At 39.5% G+C, this 25,955-nt stretch overlaps 1 protein-coding gene across 2 annotated transcripts in view; it reads right to left on the bottom strand.

Annotated features, from left to right (window-relative positions):
* MARCHF1 (membrane associated ring-CH-type finger 1) overlaps nucleotides 1-25,955 on the bottom strand; it is a 444,124-nt gene that overhangs the window by 177,738 nt on the left and 240,431 nt on the right. The window lies entirely within an intron of this gene.

The following is a 25,955-nucleotide window of genomic DNA, read 5'->3' as shown; positions in this document are numbered from 1 at the left end:
CCATATCTTGACTATTTTAAATAATTCTGCTGTGAATACCAGGATCCATGTATCTTTTTGAGGATGTGGAGAAAAGGGAACACTTTTACAATGTTGGTGAGAATTTAAATGGGTGCAGCCACTAAAAAAAACAGCGTGGAATTTCCTCATAAAATTAAGAATGCAACTACCATATGATCAACAAATTTCATCCCTGCTGTATATCTGAAGAAAACAAAATACCAGTTGATTTTTTTTTTTATCCAACTCTTAATGTCTGCCAGTAACTTAGGCAAAGTCCAAATTTATTAATTCAGTAGTCATTAAACAAATACTTATTGGTCTCTGATTATGTTTCTGGTTCTTACTAGTTACTAGGGGTAAACCAGTAAGTAAATAAAGATCTCTCACTTATGGAGTTCCTACATTTTGTAGGGGGAGGGAAGTTGGAGACAGAATATTAAAAAGAAAAAAAAAACACAAGAAAATGCTTTATTTGATTTTTAGGTAAAGACAAGAGCTATTAAATTCAGCTAATCAGGATAACGGTCTGGAGAGTCATTGGAGAAGGGTTTGCAATTCAATGAGTGGTTGGGGAAGGCCTCTTTTAAGTGACTAAAGAGGTAGAGTGATCCACACATTGAGAAAGGGCAGTCCAGACAGAAAACAGCAAGTGCTGTTGCAAATGGATGTGGTTTAGCTAAGAGGCCACTGTAGCTGCAGCAGACCAAGTAAGAAGCAGAATGATGAGAAAGAGGTCAGAGAAACAGTAGGTGTCAGATTATACAGCTCTTGTAAGCTGTGGTGAAACCAAAGGAAGTTTTCTAAGTTTGGTTGGAATCTACCAAAGGGTTTTGATCATGGTAGAAACACAAACAGATTTATATCTGAAGGTTGAGCACTGTGTGATATGTGGGGGGAATAGAACTTAGGGAAGGAGAAGTGGAAATGGATAGACTCTCTATGAGACTATTGCAACAAGAGGAAAAGATATAGAAGCTTTGTCTAGTATGTCATTAGAGAGAAACAAAAAGAGGTTGGATGTAAAGTATGTGTCAAAAGCAAAGTTTATTTACATAGCACTGACAAGTTGATGATGGATAGTTAAGAGAGAAAGAGAGGAGACAAGATTGACATCAAGGTTTTGGCCTTGAGGATGAGATGGATGGAGTAGGTTTATTTCAAAGATGAGCCTCTGAGAGATATATCAAGGTTTTCTTTGGACAAGTGTTTTGGATTTTACAGTTTGATCTTGGAAATACTAAGCTTGTGATGTCTGTTACATACCCAGGTAAAGATGATGAGTATGTAGTTGGATATGTAAGACTGGAGTTACACATTTTGGAATCACACAGTATAAATAGTATTGAAAGTTGTGGAATGGAGTGATGCTAGCAGTCCAGAGATAGTGGAATAGCTATCCCCTGCCCAGCAACAGCAACTTGACAGCTACCCGCTAAGATGCCTTTGTAGGGACTTCTGTGGTAGTCCCGTAGCTAATGCTTCATGCTCCCAATGCAGGGGGCCTGGGTTCTATCTCTGATCAGGGAACTAGATCCCACATGCCACAACCAAGACCCAGGGCAGCCAAACAAATAAATACTTTAAAATGCCTTTGAAGGAAATTTGAAACACAGAAAAGAGACTATGAAACCCTAGTGTCGCCCGAGTATCAGGAGGGCCATTTGAAGAAGGCAGGTGGCAGAAGGCAGAAGGCCAAGTGGCAGGTTTGCCAGCTGTTGTCCCAGTTACAGACCCAGAGACAGTTCTCCCTGCTGTGGACTGAGATACAGACCCATGTGACCTTGGTCTGGCCACTAGCACCTTTTGCCAAGAGACCTCTCAGTGGTCACATCAACCTGCGCCCCAGAAACAGACCCACTGTCCAATCTGTGGATTCTGAGGTAGTTCATGACCTGGTTTCTGTCCCTCACATCCTGAGGAGGGACTGCTCTTACCTCCCCAAGGTCCAACAAGGAGCCATGCCTGTCTAGGCTAGAGGCAGAATCTCCCATCTTGTTCCTAACTGCAGATACAGAAATGGCCCTGTAACTTGGCACCAGCCTCTCAGCCACAGGCTTGGAACACGCCTGCCTGCACAGGGACTCTTCAGGAGACGTGCTGTCCACAGCCCTGGAGACAGGCATGCTGACCTTGGTCTGGCTGCAGGTCTTAAAGCAGCCCTACAACACAGCTCTAGCCTCTCTTAGCCATTGTCTGGGTATGGTTCTGTCCACCTGGGGACCCAGAGGGAGCAAGTCTACCTGTAGTGAGTGAATCACTTATAATGCATCCTTACAGATACCAGATTCTAGCCTTGTCAATTTACCTATAAGCTCAACTGGATATGGAACTCTAGGTCCTCCAACATCTGGCTACGACTTTACAACTTTATGTTTCCAATTTTCTCCCACTCTTCTGATTTGAAATCTCTAAGAATAAAAACTGCCCTTTCCCCAAAGTCTTGAAAGCAGAAACTGAACAACTTGATATAAATTGCAGATAAATCACAACAATAGTTCATGTATGCACAATTGTTGTCCCTGCTGCTGTGACTCCTCAGAAAGTTCAGGGAGACCCAGTGACATCACCAGAAGTATCCAAACTTCAAAAGATGCTTTCAGCCCAATATCTTAAATCTTCATGACATGCTGCTGTACAGACTCAGAAACTGGCTTATAGTTCTTTTTCAGTCATTAAGTTGTTCTCTTTTTGTCTCCATAGAAGTTTCTCTTATTAAATACCAGATTTCTAGCACCTTATAAGCCTAACTTTGATAGGAGACCTTGTTCACCATCACCTCCTGAAAGGAGACACAACTGCTTCACTGAACTGACCTATTTTCAAGACTAAAAGACAGGTTCAATGAAATATGGAGCAATCTACCAACTCAATTGCTGGTCTGTGAAACTTCTTGGGGAAGTTTCAAAGGCAGGAAATAAAAGGTAGAATTTTTCTACCTTTTGCCACCCCCAAATTATGCCACTTTGACATAGGATTATTTTGAGTTGAAGGAACTGAGTAGACGTAGACACAAGAAAAGCTCCCTACCTTCCCCCTATTTGACTAAAAGCAGAACATGAATTTATAGAAGTGTCCCTCTTCTGCTTTCCTACCATGAAGGACAAAAGTTCATTCCTAGACACAAATTTGTATTTTTATCAAAGAAGAAGGTATTCACTTCAATCTATATCATAAATCTTACTCTTGTTAACTGTGCTTTTTCTGGTAACTTCCCCATAACTGTCCTCCTCCACAGCTTTTTACATTCTATCTTTCACTGAGGATGGACCTTAAGCCAGAGCACTAAGCCACTGCTTTGAGTTATTCATTTTTCCTTGGGATCTCTCGTGAATACATGAGGGAGACATGTGCATACACTTCTGTTCATTTTTCATTTTTTTAGAAAAAATGAAATCATAGAATGAATATGATAATCTAGGAACTTAGTATAGATATGCTGCTGCTGCTAAGTCGCTTCAGTCGTGTTCGACTCTGTGCGACCCCACAGACGGCAGCCCATCAGGCTTCGCTGTCCCTGGGATTCTCCAGGCAAGAATACTGAAGTGGGTTGCCATTTCTTTCTCCAGTGCATGAAAGGGAAAAGTGAAAGTGAAGTCGCTCAGTTGTGTCCAACTCTTAGCGACCCCATGGACTGTAGCCTACCAGGCTCCTCCGTCCATGGGATTTTCCAGGCAAGAGTACTGGAGTGGGGTGCCATTGCCTTCTCCGAGTATAGAGATGAGAGGTAATGATAGAATTCTGGGGCATTCTGATATTGAATTCAGAAAGATGAAGAGAAACCACTGTAAGAAACTCAGAAATAGGGACCATTCGGGTGGTCAGAAGCCTGCAGAGAGGGGTCTTGAGAGTCTGGTGAACAGAACAGGCAGCTTGAGAAGGACAGGGAGGGCCGCTGTGCTAGACATCGCAAGAAGACTGCTTGTGATGCATAAATCACTGTCATCCTTGACAAGAGCAAGGCTACGGTAGAAGGCCTGACTAGAATATATTCAAGAAAGAGCCACAATAAAGGAATGGAGTGGGCAGCTCTAGAGAATTCTGAAAACAAGCAAACAAACAACAGGATGGAAAAAATGCAAGAGAAAAGTTAGAGGCAGATGAAGCTTGTGTGAAATATGGAATTTCTGCCTTTTGAAGTAGATCAGAGATTGTGAAAGCTACTCATGAACACTTTAGAGAGTCTCAATTTTAAATTATAAAACATCTATGTATATAAAAGAGTCTTGAGGCCATTATAAGTTTGAACACTTGTGTACTCCACATCTTTTTTGTCTGATCTTGAATTGGGACTTCACAATCTTACAGCTGACTCATTAGAAAAGACCCTGATTCTGGGAAAGATTGAAGGCAGGAGGAAAAGGTGATGACAGAGGATGAGATGGTTGTATGGCATCACTAACTCAATGGACATGAGTCTGAGCAAGCTCCAGGAGATGGTGAAGTACAGGGAAGCCTGGAGTGCTGCAGACCATGGGGTCACAAAGAGTCGGACACAACTGAGTGACTGACCAACAACAAATCTTTTTCATGTGTTGATTTACATATAAAATATCCATAACATTTGCAGAAAGCAAGGCTATATATAGGCAGTGCCTGGATAGGCGAGTTTACCTCTCAGGACCATAACAGCCTGAGCATCTTTTTGATGGAGGGATCACAATGTTTGTACAGTGTCTCCAATATCCTCCTTTAAAAATGGCAAATTAGATAAAGTCATTTATTGCATTATTTGCATCTTGTTTACAAACTTTTGTTTGCTTGATTTCACAAGTACTGAGAGGGATGTATTAATCTCTTTAATGTAGATTTCTCTATCTTGCTTTCAAATTATTGTACTGTTTATATTGTTGAAGACAATGGTGAATACATATTTAGAATTAATTTAACTTTTAGGTGAATTTTTCCCTTTTCTCTTCATCCTTAATTATTTTTCTCATAAAGTCAATTTTGCTTCATGTTAATATATCAACACCAACTTTCTTTTGTGATTTATTTTTCTGTTACCTAATTTTCCTATCCATTTTCTTCCAACCATTCTTTGACTTTAGACATGCCTTTGTAAAACCCAAACAGCTGAATTTTGCTCTTTTGAGTCAATTTTAACAAATTCTGTCATTAATCATCAAGTTTAATTAATATATATTAATTGTGATTAGTTACTTAGTGAATTATTACTTATTTACATTATCTTTTTATGTACTTAATATTAACCATGCTTTTTTTCTTTGCCTTTTTTTCCTTTACTGCTTTGTATAATATTAATTAGGTTTTTTCTATTCATATATCCTTCTGCCACCTCCCCCTACCCCTATTTGAATGGGTTTGAAAATTATGCATTCTACTTGCATCTTTCCTTTCTTTTTTTTTTTAATTAATTAATTTATTTTAGTTGGAGGCTAATTACTTTACAATATGGTAGTGGTTTCTGGCATACATTGATATGAATCAGCCATGGGTTTACATGTGTTCCCCATCCTGAACCTCCCTTCCACCTCCCTCCCCATCCCATCCCTCTGGGTCTTCCCATTGCACCAGCCCTGAGCACTTGTCTCATGCATCGAACATGGAATGGTGTTCTGTTTTACATATGATAATATACATGTTTCAACACTATTCTCTCAGATCATCCCACCCTCACCTTCTCCCACAGAGTCCATAAGACTGTTCTATGCATCTGTGTCTCTTTTTCTGTCTTGCATATAGGGTTATTATTACCATCTTTCTAAATTCCATATATATGCATTAGTATACTGTATTGGTGTTTTTCTTTCTGGCTTACTTCACTCTGTATAATGGGCTCCAGTTTCATCTACCTCATTAGAACTGATTTGAATGTATTCTTTTTAATGGCTGAGTAATATTCCATTGTGTATATGTACCACAGCTTCCTTATCCATTCATCTGCTGATGGGCATCTAGGTTGCTTCCATGTCCTGGCTATTATAAACCGTGCTGTGATGAACATTGGGGTGCACGTGTCTTTCAATTCTGGTTTCCTCAGTGTGTATGCCCAGCAGTGGGATTGCTGGGTCATATGGCAGTTCTATTTCCAGTTTTTTAAGGAATCTCCACACTGTTCTCCATAGTGGCTGTACTAGTTTGCATTCCCACCAACAGTGTAAGAGGGTTCCCTTTTCTCCACACCCTCTCCAGCATTTATTGCTTGTAGACTTTTGGATAGCAGCCATTCTGACGGGCATGAAATGGTACCTCATTGTGGTTTTGATTTGCATTTCTCTGATAATGAGTGATGTTGAGCATCTTTTCATGTGTTTGTTAGCCATCTGTATGTCTTCTTTGGAGAAATGTCTGTTTAGTTCTTTGGCCCATTTTTTGATTAGGTTGTTTATTTTTCTGGAATTGAGCTGCATGAGCTGCTTGTATATTTTTGAGATTAATTCTTTTTCCGTTGCTTCATTTGCTATTATTTTCTCCCATTCTGAAGGCTGTCTTTTCACCTTGTTTATAGTTTCCTTTGTTGTGCAAAAGCTTTTAAGTTTAATTAGGTCCCATTTGTTTATTTTTGCTTTTATTTCCAATATTCTGGGAGGTAGATCATAGAGGCAGAATCACCTGCTGTGATTTATGTCGGAGAGTGTTTTGCCTATGTTTTCCTCTAGGAGTTTTATAGTTTCTGGTCTTACATTTAGATCTTTAATCCATTTTGAGTTTATTATTGTGTATGGTGTTATGAAAGTGTTCTAGTTTCATTCTTTTCTACTTGCATTTTTCAAGTTTACTCTTACATTTTTACTGTGCATGCTCTGATCTCTTGCTAAATGTTTATCATCTCCTTTCATCTTTCCAATTACGGTTCCTCACTTTTCCATTCCACCTAGATGTTAAAAGCCCTTAAGTTAATTATTATTATCACTACAGCTCCCTGTGTACATTTCTTGATTTATTCAATCATAATTTCTTTTTGTATCTCATGGCATTTTAAACCTATTTTTCTTCCTGAGTAAGTAAATTTTCTAGTTGTTTGGAAATATTTGTAGTAAATTCCATCAGAACTTGTTATATCCTTTCTCTTGAAAAATAACTTAGCTGAGTATATAATCCTAGATTGTCAGATTTTTTTTTTCTTTTCTATATTTCTCCTTTACATGATAGTGTTTCATTTTTTTTTTCTGGATTGCATTATTTTGATTGAAAAAAATATGGTATTAGTTTATTTGGAGGTACTGTCTTTGCTGTATTTTGTTCTTCCCTATTATCTATGGTGTTCTGCACTCCCCACCTTCTGCAGTCTCGATTTTTACTCAACACTGACTTTCCTAAATCTAAGGAGTCATGATTCTTATGAATTCTGTACAATTAGCCTTCCCCACTTTTTCTCACCTATTACTGTGGAATTCCAAGTGTACATGCTATAATATTTCATTCGGATTCTTCCCCTACAGATAAACTACTTATAGCTCATTGAGACATTTATTTTGTAATTTACTTTTGTGTTGCCAAACGTATGTTATAACTGATTTTATTATTATTTTTAAAGATATGGATATTATTTATTGACTCTCTCCTATGGAAATTAAGAAACGTACCTTTCTTACAATTCTCTCCTAATGCTTCCTGTAGCCACACATTCCTTCCTTCTATTTCCCTAATATAGCTGAATAGTAATTTTGGCTATGTAAATGTCAAGTCATGTACTACACTAACTTCTGCCACCACTCAACGTAATTCCTTTCTGGAAGCTGTTTTGTTTGATCCAAAGTCTTCATTTTCTACATGCATTTCTTTGTTTGCAAGGAAAGAAAATGAAGTTACTCAGTCGTGTCTGACTCTTTGCAACCACATGAACTGTAGCCTGCCAGGCTCCTCTGTCCATAGGATTTTTCAGGCAAGAGTACTAGAGTCGGTTGCCATTTCCTTCTTCAGGGGATCTTCCAGACCCAGGGATCGAACCCAGGTCTCCTGCATTTCTGGCAGACTCTTTACCACATGAGGCTTCAGGGAAGCCCTTGTTTGCAAGGAATACAAACCCATTCTCATTAAGAAGCAGATAATGGGTTGTGAATTTTGATATTTTCATTCTTGAGTTTCTTTTTTTTTTTAATATTTATCTATTTATTTGGGTCTTAGTTGTGGTAGGTGAAATCTTTCATAGTGGTGCATGAACTCTCTAGTTTTGGCACTCAGGCTCAATAGTTGCAGCTGGCAGGCCTAGTTGCTCCACAGCATGTAGGGTCTTAGTTCCCTGGGGTTAACACTGGCCAGGAACAAATAATGTTTCTTAACTTAGGGGAATCTATTTCATGCAGATAAGACAAATTTGAGCCTACAACTGGAGTGTAGTACAAAACTGTGGTTAAATGTCTCAGGAACCATTTTAAAGACCACCCCCCCTCCCCCCCGCCGCCACACCACTTTTTTAAAGGGAGGGATGAGGTGTTTAACTTCATGTCCTGTGCAGGCCAGTTGCCCTGTCTCCTTTCCTGAGTGGGCATGGACACCCACTAGGTGATAACAATTACCAGCTCCCAGGGAAGCCACCCGTCAATTCACAGGCCAGCTTCCCTGGCTTAAGGTCCCCTCTTTCTTTTTGATTTCTGGAGACTGCTCTTACCCTCCTGCTCACACAGCTAAGTATGGATAAGGATATTTGTTATTTTTTATCTAGTGTTTCTAAGTTTTAATATTAGGAATAATCTCAGATCATCCTGTCTGCAACACTGCCAGTCTCTATCTTATTTTCATCTTTGCAACAATGGATTTTACAAGCAAGGAAGTGGAAGTTTGTGGACTGACTAACCCAGGAGTAAGTACTAGTGACAGAGTCAAGGCCACCTTTCTCCTGGTCAGTGTTTCCTCCAACATACTGAGTCCCTGGATCTCTTCTAAATCCTCTGACTCACACCAACATATACAAGCTAACACTGCCAGATCCAGTTCCAGTGTGTGTGAGGGGGTGGCAATGTCCTTACATAAGCTGGGCGCTCTATAACTTGACTCAATTCTGACACTATCTGTATAGTATCAGAGACCACAGGTTAAGGGATTAGTCCCACAAGACTGCTCTCATTTCAGATGCCAGGAGCAAAAGTCCAGGTTGTTACCTCTGGTTCTGATCAGCTAGTTGTAAATCAGAGATTCCTATAACCTGTCTTCAATTAACTTTCTAGAGCAGCTCACAGAACTTTGGAAACATGTTTACTCACCACATAATCAATTTATTGCAAAGATATTTAAGGATACAAATCAAAGAGATACTTCAGGCAAGATGCCAAAGGAGCTTCTCTCTTGGTGGAGTTTGGGTCCTGGCAGTGTGGTACATAACAAATGTTCTGGCTCACTAATCTAGAAATTGTCTGAACACCCTCCTTTTGAATCTTTATGGAGGCTTATTACATAGGCCTGGTTGATCAAATCACTGCCACTGGTGGGAGATTCAACCTCCAGCCCCTTCCCCAGGGGTTCTGACTTAAAGTTCCAGCCCTCTGTGCTTGTTTGATTCCCCTAGCAACCAGTCTCTCATCCTTAGATGCTTTCCAAAGTAACTGCATTAATTTAAACTCAGGTGTGGCGGAAAGGGACTTGTGATGACTATCAGGACATCCTTATAGCTTAGGAAACTCCAAGGAAGCTTCTAAGGAAGCTCTGTGCCAGAACTGGGGATAAACACCAAATAGATATTTATTATAAATCACAGTGTCACACAAGCTTGTAAGTATCAAGTACATATAAATTAATAGAAGCTAAAAATCCTTAAGGTTTCTTATTTATCACCCTATCTTCCATTTTGCATCTTTTAGCTCTTCTAATAATCTCTTGCTACTAGATTGTTCTTCAGAACTTCAAGCTAATAACATAGTTGAGTCAAGGCTTCAGTGCACTTTCCAAAATAGGGTAGTTAAAAAAATAAAACTGACAAAAACACCAAACAGCTGACAAATGCAATCAGCTGTGATACACAGATTTGCATTGTTTCACTAAGACTGGATATTGAAAAATAAAGAGTAGTTACACTACCTTAGTTTTCACAGACAATAAAATTCAAACATTTGCAATGCTGAAAAGGTCTGGCAAAATGTTTTGTGAATAAACCAAAGCATAAAGAGTTTAAAGCAATGAACTTGTGGTATCACTGTCTCCATTTGTCTCTTCCTGGTAAGAGTAATGTACTTCTGTGGATAATAATCAAGAAGTATGAGCACATACTGCTCAGAAGATTCCAAGATCTTTTCAAAGATCAAATTAATTAAAAGTTACTTTGAAATACAGCAGTAGACCTCTAATTATTAACAATTATCTGACAATGATTTTCAACTTTTTTAAAGCAGTGTCTCCATTTTCCAAATTAAATAGCACCAAGGAGTCTTAAATATAAAATATATTAAAGTCAAACTGTTCTCACTGAACAAGGGGAGGGAATCTCCTGCCTCCTGGCTGGTTGTGCAGGTACCTCCAGACAGTTAATGAGTCCTCAGTGATACTGATAATTATGAATGAATCAAATTCTGCATGGAGGCTTACTGTATCTAAGGATCACATCTGAAATTCCTAATCTGATGGAATAAAGACATATTTTATTTGCAGGGACAGTTTATCCAGTAGACACAACAGATGTACAGCTTGAGTCCTATGATACATTTAATGGCTCATGAAAATATTTTGATTTTAGTTTTTTCACAATTAATATCATAAATATAAATAAATAACAATAAATCCAGATTAGATTATGTCTGTCTTTATACTCTTGCCTGGAGAACCCCATGGACAGAGTAGCCTGGTGAACTATAGTCTAAAAGGGTCACAAGGAGTCAGACAAGACTGAAGTGCCTTAGCATGCACATATGTCTTTATATTAACATGGTCATAAAGAATAATTTTAATATGAGGGGAGTAAGGTGTCCATCAAAAGTAAAAGTACTCTGGGTTCATGAAAGTTATAAGATAGCCTTATCCATCTACTAGACAGGACGCAATGGTCCTGATCCCAACAACTTTGGAACATTCTGCAAAATTAAACAATTTATTTTATTGTCAGTTTTAGTACAACGGAATTCCCATGTCAGTCTTGATGTCATAATATTTTGTAATATAAACTAAATTATACAGATAAAAATTACAGTGTAATTGCTTAAAAGATTCTGTCAAGAGTATAATTGAAATAATGCCATTTGCAGCAACATAGATGGGCCTAGAGATTATTAAACTAGGTGAAGTAAGTCAGAAAGATAAAGACAAATATCATATGATATCGCTTATATGTGTAATCTAAAGAATAATACCAACAAACCTATTTAGAAAATAGAAATAGACTCACTGATAACTCAGTTGGTAAAGAATCCGCCTGCAATGCAGGTGACCCTGGTTTGATTCCTGGGTTGGGAAGATCCCCTGGAGAAGGGAAAGGCCACCCACTCCAGTATTCTGGCCTGGAGAATTGCATGGACTGTATAGTCCATGGGGTCACAAAAAGTTGAGTATGACTGAGTGACTTTCACTTTTACTTTCAAATAGAGTCACGGACATAGAAAGTAAACATGGTTACCAAAGGGAAAGAGTGAGGGATAAATTAGGAGTTTTGAATTAACAGATGCATGCTACTATATATAAAGTATATATATAAATAACAAGAACCTACTGCATAGCACAGGGAACTGTATTTAATATCTTGCATAAACTTACAACAGAAAATAATTGGAAAAAGAGTGTATATATGTGTATAACTGAATCACTTTGCTGTAACTCTGAAATGAACAAAACTGCAAATCAACTACACTTCAATAAAATGTTTTTTAAAAAGAATATAACTGAAAAGAGATCCTGAAAATGCTGCCTGCAATGGAAGTCTGCTGGGGGTGAGAACTTGGTTGTTTGCAGCCTCTTCTAAGAGGTATAGATGCTCAGGTGACAGGGAACTTAAAGGAGCTGTCCTGTTCTACTGCCTCAAAGAAATGTTTTTCAAAGTGAATTTTCAGGTAGTAGAGGTGACTAATGATGTTCTTCCACTCAAACTATAATTTTCTTTCATCTCAAAAATTTTTATATGTGTAATAGAAATAATGTTCCTTTGAAGTGTTGCTGGAGAGTGTATAACATTTAAAGAAACAACCTTGTTATATAAGCAAACTTTGAGCTTGAAGATTATTAAGGTGAAGTTTGAATTAATTCCCTTTATCGATCCTTTTCCCCTTTATTATGACTTTTTTCCCTCCATGAAAAAAAATGGCCCAAGTTAGGTAAAAAATTCTAACCATTCTCACCACTGCCTGAGACAGAATAAACCTGTGTTCTAGAGTCAACTCTCAAAGATACTTTGCATTTTATTATCAATCTTCCTAAAAACAACTACTTTTCAATAACTAAAATTTACCAGCTGTACTACTCCATTGGACACACCGATGTAATCTCTCAGAAGAAGAGATTTTTGATGAATATGGAGTCCTGTGCCCAGTGGGTTTGATGTAGTTGACACCCCCACTCCCCTTCAGGCAAACATTCACATTTATGCTGCATGCAAACACACTTACTGCAATCTCACACAGTAAGTTAAAATGTCTTATTTTATTTAATTTACTCTTGATTACTTTATTCTCATTTTCATCGTCAATACTGAGAACAAATATCAGTAAGTGGTCCAAAAGTTAGAGTAAGTATCAAAGAATATCTTCTAGTCCATCTAGTTCTAAAGAACATGGTTAACCAGAACATTTAAACTATTTGTCCACATGTCTACTGAAAACCATAAAATACATCATTCGATAGTGTTACTTTGATAAAGTTTTGGCCTCTGTAACACCCTGCTTTAATATTTCTTTTTCTATTTTGTGAGTTTAACCTTGTTCCTGATTCTGAAACTGACTGTGAAGATATGTTTGAGCATAAAAAATTGTTTTTCACTTTATTGCTCCCAATCAACTCTTCCTCTTTTTAGCTGCACACACACACACACACATTGACAAAATAAAACCCTCTCAGGATCTGTGCCAGTGCTGTGTAAATACTGTAGCAAGAGTGATTATTTAATGAATCGTTCGCCAGGGATTCATCAAAGAAGTACACATTCAGATTTAGACCACTTGCAACTCCGTACATATCAAGCACTCATTTAAAATAGCAACTATCCCTTCTGGCTGAATTGACTGCTATGCTTACTCTCAATGAATGTGTTAAGCATCTTTCCATGGGTGTCCACTGTCAAAGTTATTTTCAGGGAGCAGGACAATCAGACAACGGATGCTATGTCACAAGATAGAATTTACAGAATTTTCTTTTTTGGCCTATTTTCAGAGATTTCAAGGTTCTGCTTTATACTTCCTGTTTCTAACCACTGTTATATGTTCCCATTTTAAAATACAATTTAAAAACAGTTTAAAATTCTACTTTTTAAAAAATTTATTTATTTTAGTTGGGGGCTAATTACTTTACAATATCGTAGCTGGTTTTTGCCATACATTGACATGAATCAGCCATGGGTTTGCATGTGTTCCCCATCCTGAACCCCCCTCCCACCTCCCTCCCCATCCCATGCCTCTGGGTCATCCCACTGCCCCAGCCCTGAGCATTTGTCTTATGCATCGAACATGGAATGGTGTTCTGTTCACATATGATAATATACATGTTTCAATGCTATTCTCTCAAAACGTCCCACCCTCACCTTCTCCCACAGAGTCCAAAAGACTGTTCTATGCATCTGTGTCTCTTTTTCTGTCTTGTATATAGGGTTATCATTACCATCTTTCTAAATTCCATATACATGCATTAGTACACTGTATTGGTGTTTTTCTTTCTGGCTTACTTCACTCTGTATAATGGGCTCCAGTTTCATCCATCTCAATAGAACTGATTCAAATGTATTCTTTTTAATGGCTGAGTAATATTCCATTTATATGTACCACAGCTTCCTTATCCGTTCGTCTGATGATGGACATCTAGGTTGTTTCCGTGTCCTGGCTATTATAAACCGTGCTGCGATGAACATTGGGGTACATGTGTCTCTTTCAGTTTTGGTTTCCTCAAATTCTACTTTTAAATTGAAAAATAGAAATGATAAAGCCACATAGAAATGACAAAGCTAAAACCACAAAGCCCTGAATTTTTGGAATCCTCATGTTAGATTCTAAGAACTACCATTTTTTTGATAGAGGGAATCTTTAATTTTTCATCATTAGTATCATTTATTTTAAATATTTTATCACTGTTATCATTTAATCTTTATCATTTAATGCTTACACTGAATTGCATTTTTAACATTTAAATGACTAAAATAATATGGATAGGTCTTAAAACAAAAAATTGTTTCAACTATTTTTTTTTAGGCCAGTTAGTTTGCTCAGTGCAAAATACTTTTTAGAAAATCCAGCAGTATGACTGCCTGCAGATGTTCTGACCAAAAACTGTAGAACGTGAACTGAAGCTTGGGTTGCAAGGCTGCTATCATGGACTTGCCAGCAAGAGAAAAGTACTACACTTTTCAATAATTGACTACATATAAAACTCTGGGGGAGAAGGGGAGGGTGGGACGTTCTGGGAGAATAACATTGAAACATGTATATTATCATATGTGAAACAGAACACCATTCCAGGTTCAATGCATGAGACAAATGCTCAGGGCTGGGGCAATGGTATGACCCAGAGGGACGGGATGGGGAGGGAGGTGGGAGGGGGGTTCAGGATGGGGAACACATGTAAACCCAAGGCTGATTCATGTCAGTGTATGGCAAAAACCACTACAATATTGTAAAGTAATTAGTCCCCAACTAAAATAAATAAATTTATTAAAAAAAAAAATTTCTTCCCTGTTCCTTCAGGCTGGAACTTCAACAATAACAGTGTCTCATAAATTAAAATATGTTGAAAATAGCCTTCCACTGATTAGGCCAAAACCTTTACTGACATCAAAATCCACACATGTACTTTCCTTAATCTTCAGGTAAGACAGAAATTATATAAGAAGATCCTATCATAGTGGAGAAAATGGAAATTTTTATTAGTTTTAGAATATTTTATATGGTTGTATAGTTGTATGATGTATATATGTACGATGTATGTAGTTGTATGATGTGATGCATGTATTATTTGATGCATGTGTGTATATAGTTGTATGATGTATGTATAGGTGTATGATAGAAATTGGTGAATTTAATTCACATGAGCATTATATTTACTACTGTGGGCATGAATCCCATAGCAGAAATGGAGTAGCCCTAATAATCAACAAAAGAGTCTGAAATACAGTACTTGGGTGCAACCTCAAAAATTACAGAATGATCTCGGTTTGTTTCTAAGGCAAACAATTCAATATCACAGTAATCCAAGTCTATGCTCTTATTATTTACCGATGCTGAAGAAACTGAAGTTGATCAGCTCACTGAAGACCTAGAAGACCTCCCAGAACTAACACCAAAATAAGATGCTCTATTCGTCATCGAGGATTGGAATACAAAAGTAGGAAGTCAAGATATGCCTGGAGTAACAGGCAAGTTTGGCCTTGGAGAACAAAATGAAGCAGGGCAAAGGGTAACTGAATTCTCTCAAGAGAATGCACTAGTTATAGCAAATACTCTTTTTCAACAACACAAGAGATTACTTTACATATGGACATCACCAAATTGTCAAAACAAAAATCAAATCAATTACATTCTTTGTAGCCAGAGATGGAAAAGCTGTATACAATCAGTAAAAACAAGACCTGGGGCTGACTGTGGCTCAGACCATCAGCTTCTCATAGCAAAATTTAGGCTTAAATTAAAGAAAACCAGGAAAAACACTAGGCAAGCAGATATGACTTAAATTAAATCCCATATGAATTCACAGAAGAGGTAATGGATAGATTTAAGGGACTAGATCTAGATAATAGTGTGCCTGAAGAACTATGGACAGAGGTCCATAATATTGTTCAGGAGGTGGTGAACAAAACCATCCAAAAGAAAAAGAAAAGCAAGAAGGCAAAGTGGCTATCTGAGGAGGTTTTACGAGCAGCAGAGGAATGAAGAGAAGTGAATAGCAAGGGAGAGAGGGAAGTTCAGTTCAGTTCAGTCGGTCAGTTGTGTCCGACTCTTTGTGACCCCATGAATGACAGCAATCCAGGCCTCCCTGTCCATCACCAACTCCCGGAGTTTATCCAAACCTATGTCCATCGAGTCAGTGATGCCATCCAACCATCTTATCCTCTGTTGTCCCCTTCTCCTCCCGCCCCCAATCCTTCGAACATCAGGGTCTTTTCCAATGAGTCAACTCTTCTCATGAGGTGACAAAAGTATTGGAGCTTCAGCTTCAACATCAGTCCTTCCAATGAACACCCAGGACTGATCTCCTTAAGATGGACTGGTTGGGTCTTCTTGCAGTCCAAGGGACTCTCAAGAGTCTTCTCCAACACCACCGTTCAAAAGCATCAATTCTTCGGCACTCAGCTTTCTTCACCGTCCAACTCACACATCCATACATGACTACTGGAAAAACCATAGCCTTGACCAGATGGACTTTTTTGGCAAACTAATGTCTCTGCTTTTAAATATGCTATCTAGGTTGGTCATAACCTTCCTTCCAAAGAGTAAGGGTCTTTTAATTTCATGGCTGCAATTACCATCAGCAGTGATTTTGGAGCCCCCGAAAATAAAGTCTGACTCTGTTTCCACTGTTTCCCCACCTATTTCCCATGAAGTGATGGGACCAGATGCCATGATATTAGTTTTCTGAACAGTGAGCTTTAAGCCAACTTTTTCACTCTCTTCATCCCTTTCATCAAGAGGCTCTTTAGTTCTTCTTCACATTCTGCCATAAGGGTTGTGTCATCTGCATATCTGAGGTTATTGATATTTCTCTCGGCAATCTTGGTTCCAGCTTGTGTTTCTTCCAGCTCAGGGTTTCTCATGATGTACTCTGCATATAAGTTAAATAAGCAGGGTGACAATATACAGCCTTGACGTACTCCTTTTCCTATTTGGAACCAGTCTGTTGTTCCATGTCCAGTTCTACCTGTTGCTTCCTGACCTGCATACAGGTTTCTCAAGAGACAGGTCAGATGGTCTGATATTCTCATCTCTTTCAGAATTTTCCACAGTTTATTGTGATCCACACAGTCAAAAGCTTTGGCATAGTCAATAAAGCAGAAATAGATGCTTTCTGGAACTCTGTTGCTTTTTCGATGATCCATCAGATGTTGGAATTTGATCTCTGGTTCCTCTGCCTTTTCTAAAACCAGCTTGAACATCTGGAAGTTCACGGTTCATGTATTGCTGAAGCATGGGTTGGAGAATTTTGAGCATTACTTTACTAGTGAGTGAGATGAGTGCAATTGTGCACTAGTTTGAGCATTCTTTGGCATTGCCTTTCTTTGGGATTGGAATGAAAACTGACCTTTTCCAGTCCTGTGGCCACTGCTGAGTTTTCCAGATTTGCTGGCATATTGAGTGCAGCACTTTCATAGCATCATCTTTCAGAACTTGAAATAGCTCAACTGGCATTCCATCACCTCCACTAGCTTTGTTCGTAGTGATGCTTTCCAAGGCCCACTTGACTTCACATTCCGGGATGTCTGGCTCTAGGTGAGTGATCACACCATCGTGATTATTTGGGTCATGAAGATTTTTTTGTACAGTTCTTCTGTGTATTCTTGCCACCTCTTCTTAATATCTTCTGCTTCTGTTAGGTCCATACCATTTCTATCCTTTATCAAGCCCATCTTTGCATGAAATGTTCCCTTGGTATCTCTAGTTTTCTTGAAGAGATCTCTAGTCTTTCCCATTCTGTGTTTTCCTCTATTTCTTTGCATTGATCACTGAGGAAGACTTTCTTATCTCTCCTTGCTATTCTTTGAAACTCTGCGTTCAAATGGGAATATCTTTTCTTTTCTCCTTTGCTTTTTGCTTCTCTTCTTTTCCCAGTTATTTGTAAGGCCCCCTCAGACAGCCATTTTGCTTTTTTGCATTTCTTTTCCATGGAGATGGTTTTGATCCCTGTCTCCTGTACAACGTCACGAACCTCTGTCCATAGTTCATCAGACACTCTGTCTATCAGATCTAGCCCCTTAAATCTATTTGTCACTTCCACTATATAATCCTAAGGGATTTGATTTAGGGCATATCTGAATGGTCTAGTGGTTTCCCCCACTTTCTTCAATTTAAGTCTGATTTTCACAATAAGGAGTTCATGATCTGAGCCACAGTCTGCTCCCGGTCACGTTTTTGCTGACTATAGGTACATCCAATTAAATGCAGAGCTTCAAAGAATAAATAGAAGAGACAAGAAGGCCTTCTTTAATGAACAGTGTTTCATAATAGAAGAACACAACAAAAGGGGAAAGAATAGAGATCTCTTCAGGAAAGTTGGAAACATCAAGGGACTTTTTGAGGGCACAATAAAGGATAAAGATGATAGAGACCTAGCAGATGCTGAAGAGATCAAGAAGAAATGGAAAGAATACACGGAAGAACTGTACAAAAAAGATCTAAATGAACCAGATTAATACAATGGTGTGGTTAGTCACCCAGAGCCAGACATTCTGGAGTGTGAAGTCAAGTGGGCCTTAAGAAGCATTGCTATTAATAAAACTAGTGAATGTGATGAAATTCCAGCAGAACTATTCAAATCCCTAAAGGAGGATGACATCAGGGTTTTGCATTCATTATGTCAGCAAATCTGGAAGACCCAGCAGTGGCCATAGGACTGGAAAAGTTCAATTCTCATCCCAATTTCCAAGAAAAGTAGTACCAAAGAATGTGCTAACCATTGGACAACTGAACTCATCTCTCATGCTAGTAAGGTCATGCTTAAAATCTTGCATGCTAACCTTCAGCATTATGTGAATCAAGAACTTCCAGATGTCCAAGCTGGTTTTAGAAAAGGAAGAGGAACTAGAGATCAAATTGCCAACATTTGCTGGAATATAGAGAAAGCAAGGGAATTTCAGAAAATCATCTATTTCTGTTTCATCAACTACACTAAAGCCTTTGACTGTGTAGATCATGACAAACTGTGGAAAGCTCTTAGAGAGATTGGAATACCAGACCATCTTAACTATCTACTGAGAAACCTGTATGTGAGTCAAGAAGCAACATTAGAACCCTTTATGGAACAACTGATTGGTTCAAGATCGAGAAAGGAGTACAACAGTGTTGTCCACTGTCACCCTGTGTATTTAACCTATACACTGAGCACATCAGGAGAAATGCCAGGCTGGATGAGTTATAAGCTGGAATCAAGATAGGTGGGAGAAACATCAACAACCTCAGATATGTAGACAATACCAGTTTAATGGCAGAAAGTGAAGAGAAACTAAAAATACTCTTGATGAGGGTGGAGGAGAAAAGTGAACAAACCAGCTTAAGACTAAATATAAAATAATAATAATAATAAAAAGGCATATACCCTGAGGAAACCAAAATTGAAAAAGACACATGTATCCTATTTTTCATTACAGCTCTTTTTACAATAGCTAGAACATGGAAGCAACCTAGATGTCCATCAACTGATGAATGGATAAAGAAGTTGTGGTACATATACACAGTGGAATAGTACTCAGCCATAAAAAGGAACACATTTGAGTCAGTTCTAATGAGGTGGATGAACCTAGAACCTATTATTCAGAGTGAAGTGACAGAAAGAGAAAGATGAATACTGTATTCTGACACATATACACGGAATCTAGAAACATGGTACTGAAAAATTTATTTACAGGGCAACAGTGGAGAAACAGACATAGAGGATAGACTTACATACATGAGGAGAGGGGAAGAGAGGATGAGATTATGGAAAGTAACATGGAAACTTACATTACCATATATAAAATAATTAACCAACGGGAATTGCTGTATGGCTCAGGAAACTTAAACAGGGTCTCTGTATCAACCTAGAGGGGTGAGATAGAGGGGATTTGGGAGGGAGGTTCAAAAGGGAGGGGATATATGTTTACCTATGGCTGATTCATGTTGAGGTTTGACAGAAAACAGCAAAATTCTCTAAAGCAATTATCCTTCAATAAAATATAAATTAATTAAACAACAACAACAACAACAACTAAGATCATGCCATCTGGCCCCATTATTGAATGGCATATGGAAGGGGAAAAGGTGGAAGTAAGGACAGATCTCCTCTTCTCCAGATCCAAAATCACTGCAGATGGTGACTGCAGACTTGAAATCAGAAGATGATTGCTTCTTGGCAGGAAAGCGATGACAAACCTAGATAGTGTGTTGAAAAGAAGAGGCATTACTCTGCTAACAAAGGTCTGTATAGTCAAGGCTATAGTCTTCCCAGTGGTCATGTATGGTTGTGAAAGCTGGACAGTAAAGAAGGCAGAATGCTGAAGAATTCATGCCTTTGAATTGCAGTGCTAGAACAGACTCCTGAAAGTCCCTTGGACAGCAAGGAGATCAAACCAGTCAACCTTAGGGAGATCAACCCTGAATATTCACTGGAAGGTCTGATGCAGAAGCTGAAGTTCAAGTGTTTTGGTTACCTGATGTGAACAGACGACTCATGGGAAAAGTCCCTCATACTGGGAAAGATCACGGGCAGAAGGAGAAGAGGGTGTCAGAGGATGAGATGGCTGGAAGGTATCACCGACGTAGTCAAAATGAACTTGTGCAAACTTTGGGAGATGGTGAGGGAGAGGGAGGCCTGGTGTGCTGCAGTCCATGAGGTCACAGAGCCGGACATGACTGGGCAACGGAACAACAGTAACAACATAGTTGTATGGTGCCCATTATTTTTTTAAAAAATACTTAAAAATTTGATGTAAAAGTAATTTTTAAGCTTATTTTGGAAGGACTTGTGTTAGAATGAATGAATGTATACATGACCCCTATATGCCAATTATTTCTAGTTAGAAACACTGGTGATACTTTAGTGATTGAATCATCTGAAACAAATGTGTGACCAATTGACCATAATTGTGTTATATCATTATATCACTCTGTGTGTTATAAACAACCATAATTTGGAGAAACTTTACTATAGTTTATCTGAGTAGGTTCCAAACAAATCCAGAATTCATAAGTTCACTACTAAGCTGGATCTTAATCTCAGTGAGGCAGTGAGCTAAGCATCAGCATCGGTATCAGTATCAGTTCAGTCACTCAGTCGTGTCCAACTCTTTGCAACCCCATGGACTGCAGCACACCAGGCTTCCCTGTCCATCACCAACTCCCGAAGCTTACTCAAACTCATGTCCATCAAGTCGATGATGCCATCCAACCATCTCTTCCTCTACCCCCCTTCTCCTCCTGTCTTCAATCTTTCCCAGCATCAGAGTCTTTTCAAGTGAGTCAGTTCTGCACATCAGGTGGCCAAAGCACTGGAGTTTCAGCCTCAGCATCAGTCCTTCCAATGAATATTCAGGACTGATTTCCTTTAGGATTGACTGGTTTGCATAGGTAATAGAAAATGAATGAACCGTAGTCTGTACCCACCCTCAAGAATGACCACAATCTTATAAGTGAAGCATGTATGCCCACAGTTGCTGTATACATTGCTTGATAAGTGAAGTGAAGTGAAAGTCACTCAGTCGTGTCCGACTCTTTGTGACCCCATAGACTATACAGTCCATGGAATTCTCTAGGCCTGCATACTGGAGGGAGTAGCCTTTCCCTTCTCCAGGGGATCTTCCCAACCCAGTGATTGAACCCAGGTCTCCCACATTGCAGGCAGATTCTTTACCAGCTGAGCCACCAGGGAAGCCCAAGAATACTGGAGTGGGTAGCCTACCCCTTCTCCAGGGGACCTTCCTGACCCAGGAATCAAGCCGGGGTCTCCTGCATTGCTGGCGGATTCTTTACCAACTGAGCTATCAGGGAAGCCACATTGCTTCATAAGGTTTCAAGGTCAGGAGGGGTGGTCGTGAGGAGATACCCCTTGTCCAAGGTAAGGAGCAGCGGCTGTGCTTTGCTGGAGAAGCCGTGAAGAGATTCCCCACGTCCAAGGTAAGAGAAACCCAAGTAATACAGTAGGTTTTGCGAGAGGGCATCAGAGGGCAGACACACTGAAACTATAATCACAGAAAACTAGCCAATCTGACCACACGGACCACAGCCTTGTCTAACTCAATGAGTCTAAGTCATGCTGTATGGGGCCACCCAAGACGGATGGGTCATGGTGGAGAGATCTGACAGAATGTGGTCCACTAGAGAAGGGAATGGCAAACCACTTCACTATTTTTGCCTTGAGAACCCCATGAACAGTATGAAAAGGTAAAAAGATAAGACACTGAAAGATAAACTCCCCAGGTTGGTAGGTGCACAATATGCTACCGGAGATCAGTGAAGAAATAACTCCAGAAAGAATGATGGGATAGAGCCAAAGCAAAAACAAACCTAGCCGTGGATGTGACTGGTGATAGAAGCAAAGTCTGATGCTATAAAGAGCAATATTGCACAGGAACCGGGACTGTTAGGTCCATGAATCAAGGCAAATTGGAAGTGGTCAAACAGGAGATGGCAAGAGTGAACGCTGACATTCTAGGAATCAGCACACTAAGATGGACTGGAATGGGTGAATTTAACTCAGATGACCATTATGTCTACTACTGTGGGCAGGAATCCCTTAGAAGAAATGGAGTAGCCATCATGGTCAACAAAAGAGTCCAAAATGCAGTACTTGGATGCAATCTCAAAAACAGCAGAATGATCTCTGTTCATTTCCAAGGCAAACCACTCAATATCACGTTAATCTAAGTCTATGCCCCGACCAGGAACACTGAAGAAGCTGAACTTGAATGGTTCTATGAAGACCTTCAAGACCTTTTAGAACTAACACACCAAAAAGATGTCCTTTTCATTATAGGGGACTGGAATGCAAAAGTAGGAAGTCAGGAAATGCCTGGCTTAACAGGCAAATTTGGCCTTGGAGTACAGAATGAAGCAGGGCAAAGGCTAATACAGTTTTGCCAAGAGACCGCACTGGTCATAGCAAACACCCTCTTCCAACAACACAAGAGAAGACTCTACACATGGACATCACCAGATGGTCAACACTGAAATCAGATTGATTACATTCTTTGCAGCCAAAGATGGAGAGGCTCTATACAGTCAGCAAAAACAAGACTAGGAGCAGGCTGTGGCTCAGATCATGAACTCCTTATTGCCAAATTCAGACTTAAGTTGAAGAAAGTAGGGAAAACCACTAGACCATTCGGGTATGACCTAAATCAAATCCCTTAGTATTATACATTGGAAATGACAAATTGATTTAAGGGACTAGATCTGATAGACAGAGTGCCTGATGAACTATGGACATTCGTGACATTGTACAGGAGACAGGGATCACGACCATCCCCATGAAAAAGAAATGCAAAACAGCAAAATGGTTGTCTGAGGAGGGCTTAAAATAGCCGAGAAAAGAAGAGAAGCAAAAAGCAAAGGAGAAAAGGAAAGACATTCCCATCTGAATGCAGAGTTTCAAAGAATAGCAAGGAGAGATAAGAAAGCCTTCTTCAGCTATCAATGCAAAGAAATAGAGGAAAACAACAGAATGGGAAAGACTAGAGATCTCTTCAAGAAAATTAGAGATACCAAGGGAACATCTCATGCAAAGATGGGCACAATTAAGGTCAGAAATGGTATGGACCTAACAGAAGCAGAAGATATTAAGAAGAGGTGGCAGGAATACACAGAAGAATTGTACAAAAAAAAACTTCACGACCCAGATAATCACGATGGTGTGATCACTCACCTAGAGCCAGACATCCTGGAATGTGAAGTCAAGTGGGCCTTAGAAAGCATCATTACGAACAAAGCTTAGTGGAGGTGATGGAATGCCAGTTGAGCTACTTCAAATACTGAAAGTTGATGCTATGAAAGTGCTGCACTCAATATGCCAGCAAATCTGGAAAACTCGGCAGTGACCACAGGACTGGAAAATGTCAGTTTTCATTCCAATCCCAAAGAAAGGCAATGCCAAAGAATGTTCAAACTATGGCACAATTGCACACATCTTGCTCACTAGTAAAGTAATGCTCAAAATTCTCCAAGCCAGACTTCAGCAATACATGAACCATGAACTTCCAGATGTTCAAGCTGGTTTTAGGAAGGGCAGAGGAACCAGAGCTCAAATTCCAACATCTGATGGATCATCGAAAAAGCAAGAGAGTTCCAGAAAAGCAGCTATTTCTGCTTTATTGACTATGCCAAAGCTTTTGACTGTGTGGATCACAATAAACTGTGGAAAATTCTGAAAGAGATGGGAATACCAGAACATCTGACCTGTCTCTTGAAAAACCTGTATGCAGGTCAGGAAGCAACAGGTAGAACTGGACATGGAACAATAGACTGGTTCCAAATAGGAAAAGGAGTACGTCAAGGCTGTATATTGTCACCCTGCTTATTTAACCTATATGCAGAGTACATCATGAGAAACGCTGGGCTGGAAGAAACACAAGCTGGAACCAAGATTGCCGAGAGAAATATCAATAACCTCAGATATGCAGATGACACCACCCTTACGGCAGAAAGTGAAGAAGAACTAAAGAGCCTCTTGATGAAAGCGAAAGAAGAGAGTGAAAAAGTTGGCTTAAAGCTCAACATTCAGAAAACATTCAGATCATGGCATCTGGTCCCATCACTTCATGGGAAATAGATGGGGAAACAGTGGAAACAGTGTCAGACTTTATTTTTTGGGGCTCCAAAATCACTGCAGATGGTGATTGCAGCCATGAAATTAAAAGACACTTACTCCTTGGAAGTAAAGTTATGACCAACCTAGATAGCATATTTAAAAGCAGAGACATTAGTTTGCCAACAAAAGTCCGTCTAGTCAAGGCCATGGTTTTTCCAGTAGTCATGTATGGATGTGTGAGTTGGACGGTGAAGAAAGCTGAGTGCCGAAGAATTGATGCTTTTGAACGGTGGTGTTGGAGAAGAGTCTTGAGAGTCCCTTGGACTGCAAGAAGACCCAACCAGTCCATCCTAAAGGAGATCAGTCCTGGGTGTTCATTGGAAGGACTGATGTTGTAGCTGAAACTCCAATACTTTGGCCACCTGATGCGAAGAGTTGACTCATTGGAAAAGACCCTGATGCTGGGAAGGATTGGGGGCAGGAGGAGAAGGGGACGATAGAGGATGAGGTGACTGGATGGCATCACTGACTCGATGGACATGGGTTTGTGTGGATTCCGGGATTTGGTGATGGTCAGGGAGGCCTGGATTGCTGTCATTCATGGGGTCACAAAAATTCGGACACTACTCAGTGACTGAACTGAACTGAGATGACAGAGAACAGCACAGAGAAGTGACTTACTCAAAGGAAGAGAAGGAAGATGGAGAAGAATGAGAGAGAAAGGTTAGATTAATAACTAATTAGTGATCTTAAGAGAAGACTAGGACCTGCCAGATACACCTAGTAAAGAATCCAAATCAGAGGCAGGTAGACAGCACCTTTATTCCCACTGAAACAAGGCATCAACAGAGCATGAATGGTGATTTGAAAGCATAAGGATGACGTGGGATAATATTTCTGAAGGTCAAAAGCAAATCTATCAGAAGCAAGGCAATCCACTCCCGTATTCTTGCCTGGAGAAACCCATGGACAGAGGAGCCTGGCGGGCTACAGTCCATGGGGTCGCAAGAGTCAGACACGACTTAGTGACTAAACTACTAAAATTAGTACTAATCATTTCCTTAGTTAGCAGTGTAACAGAAAAAATTGTATAGGATAGTATGAGAACCCCATATGTGCTTCCTTTTAGTGGTATAATATGCAAATGCATGCATGCACGCTAAGTCACTTCAGTCATGTCCAACTCTGTGCGACCCCATGGACAGCAGCCCACCAGGCTCCTCTGTCCACGGGATTCTCCATGCAAGAATACTGGAGTGGGTTGCCATTTCCTTCTCCATAATATGCAAAAATGTCTCCAATATTAGCTAGCAATCTTAATGAGTTATCACAAAGTAAATCATGTCCAGAGATGCAATGTCATGCTCATTTTAAAAGTAGCCTTCAGTACCCTTTTAGACATCATCTTTCCCTCCTAAAGATAATAATTATTTTGCCTTTTATGATATTAC

Source organism: Giraffa tippelskirchi, chromosome 1 (genome assembly GCF_054371585.1).
Source record: "Giraffa tippelskirchi isolate mGirTip1 chromosome 1, T2T-mGirTip1v1.2.pri, whole genome shotgun sequence".
NCBI classification, from domain to species: domain Eukaryota; kingdom Metazoa; phylum Chordata; class Mammalia; order Artiodactyla; family Giraffidae; genus Giraffa; species Giraffa tippelskirchi.
Note: the sequence above shows the minus strand (reverse complement) of the source record. Positions and strands in the feature narration are given on the sequence as shown.